Source organism: Podarcis bocagei (genome assembly GCF_964188305.1).
Source record: "Podarcis bocagei genome assembly, chromosome: W".
In the NCBI taxonomy this organism is placed as follows: domain Eukaryota; kingdom Metazoa; phylum Chordata; class Lepidosauria; order Squamata; family Lacertidae; genus Podarcis; species Podarcis bocagei.
This window is the reverse complement of record NC_138131.1, coordinates 27,185,611-27,192,344: the sequence shown is the minus strand read 5'-3', so window position 1 is coordinate 27,192,344 and position 6,734 is coordinate 27,185,611. Positions and strand designations below refer to the sequence as shown.

Below are 6,734 nucleotides of genomic sequence, written 5' to 3'. Positions count from 1 at the left end.
TACAAAATTACAAAATACAGTAATACAAACATTGAACACAGAAAAGAAAGAAAAAGAAAACACATATACAGAAAAAACAAAAATTCCCTTTTTCTTAGTTTCTCATCTTTAGTTAACTTGTTTTCCTGACTTCCTCACATCTCCTGTTCTTGTATCCCTTTTAAAAATTAGTTCAGCAGATTCATGTCCCATTAGTTTATCTATTATTTATCCAAATCATACATTTTAGCTTGTTGCTAGAACCCCTGCGGTTCATTTCAATGTCCTCAACATTCAGAAATTTTACAGTGTTTCAGCAAATAAATTTTAAATTTCGTCCAATCTTCCTCCACCAGCTCTTCTCCCTGGTCTCGGATGCTGCCAGTCATTTCCGCCATCTCCATGTAGTCTATTAGTTGCATCTGCCAGTCTTCCAGAGTGGGTAGATCTTGTGTCTTCCAATGCTTTGCGATGAGTATTCTTGCTGCTGCGGTAGCATACATAAAAAAAGTTCTATCCTTCTTTAACACCGATTGGTCCACTATGCCCAGGAGGAAGGCCTCTGGTTTCTTCGGGAAAGTATATTTAAATACCTTTTTCAGTTCATTATATATCATTTCCCAGAAGGCCTTGATCCTTGGGCACGTCCACCAAAGGTGAAAGAATGTACCTTCAATCTCTTTACATTTCCAACATTTGTTATCGGGCAAATGGTATATTTTTGCAAGCTTGACTGGGGTCATGTACCACCTATACATCATTTTCATAATATTCTCTCTTAAGGCATTACATGCCGTAAACTTAATCCCAGTGGTCCACAACTTCTCCCAGTCAGCAAACATAATATTATGGCCTATATCTTGTGCCCACTTTATCATTGCAGATTTTACCGTTTCTTCCTCAGTGTTCCATTTCAACAGCAGATTATACATTCTTGAAAGTATCTTAGCATTGGGTTCTAACAATTCTGTTTCTAACTTTGATTTTTCCACCTGGAAACCATTTTTTTTGTCCAAATTATACACCTCTCTTATTTGAAAATAATGTAACCAGTCTCGCACCTTCTCTTTAAGCTTGTCATAACTCTGCAATTTCAATTTATCACCTTCCTGTTCTAAAATTTCCCAGTATTTTGGCCATTTGGCTTCCATGTTGAGTTTTTTCAAGGCTTTCGCCTCCATAGGTGATAGCCACCTTGGAGTTTTACTCTCCAAAAAGTCTTTATACCTTATCCAGACATTAAACAATGCTTTTCTGACAATATGGTTTTTAAATGCCTTATGTGCTTTTATCTTGCCGTACCATAGATATGCATGCCACCCAAATACATTGTCATACCCTTCAAGATCCAAAACATCAGTATTCTCAAGAAGCAGCCATTCCTTCAGCCAGCAAAAAGCTGCTGACTCATAATAAAGTTTTAAGTCTGGCAGGTCAACCCCCCTCTATCTTTAGCATCAGTAAGAATTTTAAGTTTTATTCTGGGCTTTTTGCCCTGCCAGACAAATCTAGATATATCTCTTTGCCACTTCTTGAAACAGTCCATCTTGTCAATAGTTTGCAATGATTGGAATAAAAATAACATCCTCAGCAATACATTCATCTTAATAACAGCAATTCGACCCAGCAAGGAAAGCTTCAGGTTCGTCCAAATTTCTAAATCTTTTTTCACCTCTGACCAGCATTTCTCATAGTTATCTTTAAATAGATTTACATTCTTAGATGTCATGTTCACCCCCAGGTATTTTACCTTCTTTACTAATGTTAGATCTGTTTCATTCTGAAACCTCTCTCTTTCTATTGGTGTCAAGTTTTTCTCCAGAACCTTAGTTTTTAATTTGTTCAATTTTAAACCTGCCATTTGGCCAAATTCCTGGATTACTTCTAAGGCCCTCTTGGTACTAGGTATCGGCTCCTGTAGTGTCATAACAAGATCATCTGCAAAAGCTTTAAGTTTGTATTGTTTAGCTCCGACCTGAATACCCTGAATCAAATGGTCCCTTCTAATCATGTTTAGGAGAACCTCCAGGACAGAAATAAAAAGCAATGGGGAAATTGGGCAACCTTGTCGTGTCCCTTTCTCTATTTTAAACTCTTCAGTAACCATATTGTTCACTATCAATTTAGCTTTTTGTTCGGAATATATCACACCTATACCATTTTCAAAGTTCTGTCCAACCCCCATCCCCTGAAGATTTTTCTTCATAAAACTCCAAGAAATATTGTCAAAGGCTTTCTCCGCATCCACAAAAATCAAAACTGCTTTTGTACAGTGGTGCCTCGCAAGACGAAATTAATTCGTTCCGCAAGTCTCTTCGTCTTGCGGTTTTTTCGTCTTGCGATGCACGGTTTCCCATAGGAATGCATTGAAAATCAATTAATGCGTTCCTAGGGAAACCACCTTCAGACCAGGTCCGGGGACAGTCTGTCCCCGGACCTCTTCTGAAGGCTGGGGGGGGGGCAAGGGCTTTTCTTCTCACCCCCAGCATTTTTAAAAACCCTGGGACAGCGGAGGACTTCTCCGCTGTCCGGGCGATCTTAAAATGCTGGCGGGCGGCATTTTAAAATCGCCCCGGACAGCGGAGGACTTCTCCGCTGTCCGGGGCGATTTAAAAGCCCCTGGGAAGGCAGGCAGGGGGGGGACAAAGACTTTCGCCCCCCGCCCGCCTTCAGAAGGTGTTCCCACCCCCCCCCGCCCGGCTTCGCAGCAGCGCTACGAAGCCCGGCGGCTGGGGCAGGTGCTCCCGCCCCCCCACCCCGCTTCGGAGCAGCGTTCCGAAGCGGGGTGGCTGGGGCGGGTGTTCCCACCCCCCCCCCGCCCGGCTTCGCAGCAGCGCTACGAAGCCCGGCGGCTGGGGCAGGTGCTCCCGCCCCCCCACCCCGCTTCGGAGCAGCGTTCCGAAGCGGGGTGGCTGGGGCAGGTGTTCCCACCCCCCCGCCCGGCTTCGCAGCAGCGCTACGAAGCCCGGTGGCTGGGGCAGGTGCTCCCGCCCCCCCACCCCGCTTCGGAGCAGCGTTCCGAAGCGGGGTGGCTGGGGCAGGTGTTCCCACCCCCCGCCTGGCTTCGCAGCAGCGCTACGAAGCCCGGCGGCTGGGGCAGGTGCTCCCGCCCCCCCACCCCGCTTCGGAGCAGCGTTCCGAAGCGGGGTGGCTGGGGCAGGTGTTCCCACTCCCCCGCCCGGCTTCGCAGCAGCGCTACAAAGCCCGGTGGCTGGGGCAGGTGCTCCCGCCCCCCCACCCCGCTTCGGAGCAGCGTTCCGAAGCGGGGTGGCTGGGGCAGGTGTTCCCACCCCCCGCCCGGCTTGCAGCAGCGCTACGAAGCCCGGCGGCTGGGGCAGGTGCTCCCGCCCCCCCACCCCGCTTCGGAGCAGCGTTCCGAAGCGGGGTGGCTGGGACAGGTGTTTGTCTCATCTGTTTAACTTTCCATTCAATGTCCTGATTTATCAATTTCACGTATTGTACTTGATATAACTTAATTTCTCTCAAGATCTCTTGGGATTTTGGTTTAACTCTAAGTTTTTTCTCTCCTTCTCTTATTTTCTCCAAAATCTTCTCCTTTTTTCATTTTGGATTTTCCTCTTTATTGCATTTTGTTGTATCAAAAACCCTCTCATCACGGCTTTGCTTGCGTCCCAGATTGTTCTTTTTTCCACTGTAGTCTTCAAATTTATCTCAAAATAGTCTTTTATGGTTTTTTGGGCCTTCTTAATAGTTTCTGGATCTCTAAACAAGGCGTCATTCATCCTCCATCTGAAGGGTCCAGTCACTGTTGGTTTCACTTCCATCTTTACAGGGTTATGGTCGGAGCATGTTTTTGGGCAGATTTCCGTTTTGCGAATCTTGGGAGCCATTCCTCTGGTTATCCAGATTTGGTCAATCCTTGTCCAGGTCTTTTGGGCTTCAGAAAAGAAAGTCCCTTCTTTTTCTAGGGGGTTCTTAGTTCTCCAAATGTCAATTAAGTCCATATTGTCTGTCATTTCAAAAAAGGTTTTCGGTAGTCTTCCGTCTTTTGTCACCACTTGTCTTTCTGACTTATCCATATTTGTCGATACCACTCCATTCATATCTCCAAGCATAATAATGTTTAAGTCCATATAGTCCAACAATGTCTCATGCAATTTCTTGTAAAATTCTGATTTCCCCTCATTTGGTGCATATATCCCTATTATCAAAAATTTCTCACCTTGAAATTGTATTTCAATAGCTACATATCTTCCTTGATCGTCTTTAAATACAAATTTAGGTGATAGACTTTCCTTTGCATAAATCACCACTCCTCTCTTTTTAACTTTGTCTGATGAGATGAATTCTTGTCCTAATATTTTGTTAATTAGCACTTTTCTATGTGTTCTGGTCACATGGGTTTCTTGTAAACATATCAAGTCCAATTTTTCCTTTCTCAACAAATGAAAAAAAATTTTCCTCTTGTCTGGGGAATTCAAACCTCTAATATTCCAAGTTAATACTTGCAGAGACATTGTGAAGTTGTGGTTCGAGGACCCGACCCCCGCGAAGTAAAATGAAGACACAGGGACACGTGATATAAGGTTAATGGGCTAGAAAAGGCCACAACTTTATTGATTACAGCAATGAAAAGGTATTGGCTTAGGCATTGGATCGCAAAACAAGTGGGTTTATTCACCAGGGGTTCATCACCTGTTGATGCTAATCCAACTATAGGCTCACCCCTGATGTCACTGCGGGTCGTGCCATGGCCTCCCGCCAAGCAGGCTTCGGACGGAATACACGACCGGCAGATTCCTTTACCGGAATACCCCTATAAATTGAAGGCATAGGCGATGGCCACACCTAGCACTTCGACACACCACAACACATTATTCCAATGCCTAACCGCCACCCGAGCTAAAGGCTCGCCGCCAATACCTTCAAAGCTGCAACCAATCCCAGATGCTTTTGCTGACACTAGCTAACCAAATGTCGTTCCCCAGATCCGATAGGTGGACGCCGTCATTCCGGTATAAAGCTTGGTCGCCGATCCGGATACGGTCATGATAAATGACTCGGCCATACATAGAGCGCACTCAACGGGCTACCGCCCGAATTACGAGTTTCCTGGTTCTTTCAATGGCCATACAGCTTTGCGCACCGCGCCAAACAGTTCATTTCAAGAAGGAGGACCTTTGCGCACCGCGCCGAATAGTTCGTTTCAAGAAGGAGGACCAGAACACCTTTGTTCTGGGACACAAGGCTGCAAATGCATTCAAGTCTCTTTTTATGCTCCACAACAAGTCCACACTCCTTCTGTTAGCGAGGTCATTCTCCCCCAAATGAATTACAAGGATGTCGGGAGGGCCGAACTTGGCTACTTTCTCCCACAGCAATGGCATAAGCTCCTCCCAACACATGCCTCTTCTCGAAAGCCAGGAAACTCGAACACCATGTGGAAGGCCAAGATTATATGCAAGGCCGCAGCTCACCGCTCGTACGCGGGCCCCATGAACTATGCTGTGGCCGCAAATCCACACGCTTCTCCTGAGCATAGCTGGGGGTAAAAGACAGAAAAGAAAAGGCAGATCAGTAGGGTAAAGCTGCAGGTCACATATTAGACTTATAAGCATTGGATTTCCACCGGCCCATTTCTTTGATCCTGTCCGCCGGTAGCCCCAGGTGCGCGGCCGTGGTTGCGGCGCCAATCCTAAATGAGTGCGCAGCGTACTCCTGGGAGGATAGACCACAAGCCTCAATAGCCTTGCGAAGTACTCTGGTGAATTGGTGCCTCAACAAGGGTGACCCATCTTCATGGACCAGAAACGGACCCGGGCCGGGCGGTCTGAGGTAGAGGTACCGCCTAGTGTCCTCTACCGGGCATGGGCCCTGCTGTGCCGACGCCGCGAGCTTAACTAGGACACCCTTACCAGCCTGATCAGTCTTGGACTGACGTATATCAACTGTCACGTTAGAATCGGACAACTGCACGTCCTTGCACCGGAGGCCGCGTGTTGAACCTCGTGCACTAACTTCAAACACCACCTCACCAACTCTAAGCGCGCAAAAAAAGGCGATAGCGTATGCTGCGGAAAAGAGACGTGCTTCGAACCTGGACCAGCAAATTGACCTGAGTTTTATGCGTATCTGTGATAACCCGTAAGAAATTGGCTTACGGCCCTCGGCCCTGTGAGGTTGTAACCTGCCCCAACCCTCAATGGCTCCATACTCCCTGTATCACTTTGCGTCTCCCACATTCCACAGGTGCTCCGGAAAGGGTTCGAGCAACAGTTGTGCTCCAGGTGCAAGCAACCGGAAGCGAGGTATCTGAAATTGAGACAAGGCATCGGCAATGTCATTATTGGCTCTGGGTACGAATTTGGCTGAAAATATTAAGTTGTACTCAAGGCACCGGAGGACGAACGCCCGCAGAAGGGAGGAGATCCTCTCAGACCGAGATGACTGCCTGGCTAGAATGTTCCTGACCGCCAGGTTGTCGGTCCTGAAGCACACGCGGAGATCTCAAAAATCTTCCGTCCAGATGTGAACGGCCACCACTATTGGAAACAACTCAAGAGAGGTGAGATCCCACGTGATGGCCTGACCTTGCCATGCTGTCGGCCATCGTAGTGCACACCAGCGCCCCTTGAAGTACAAGCCAAAGCCTAAGGGCGCAGCCGCGTCCAATTGGACCTGGAAGTCTGATGACAGATTCAAGACATCCTGCCATAGAGATACCCCATTGTAGATCTCCAGACAAGTCGTCCACACCTCCAGATCTGCCTTGACCGACCTGGGGAGGCGGACCC

At 47.4% G+C, this 6,734-nt stretch overlaps 1 long non-coding RNA gene across 1 annotated transcript; it reads right to left on the bottom strand.

Moving 5' to 3' along the window:
- Window positions 1–4,522: 4,522 nt before the first annotated feature.
- LOC308578284 lies at window positions 4,523–6,131 on the bottom strand. Its single transcript, XR_014003857.1, has 2 exons — window positions 5,161–6,131; window positions 4,523–5,118 (listed from the first exon to the last, which is right to left on the bottom strand). It is a non-coding gene; the product is annotated as an uncharacterized lncRNA (long non-coding RNA).
- Between the last annotated feature and the right edge of the window lie 603 nt (window positions 6,132–6,734).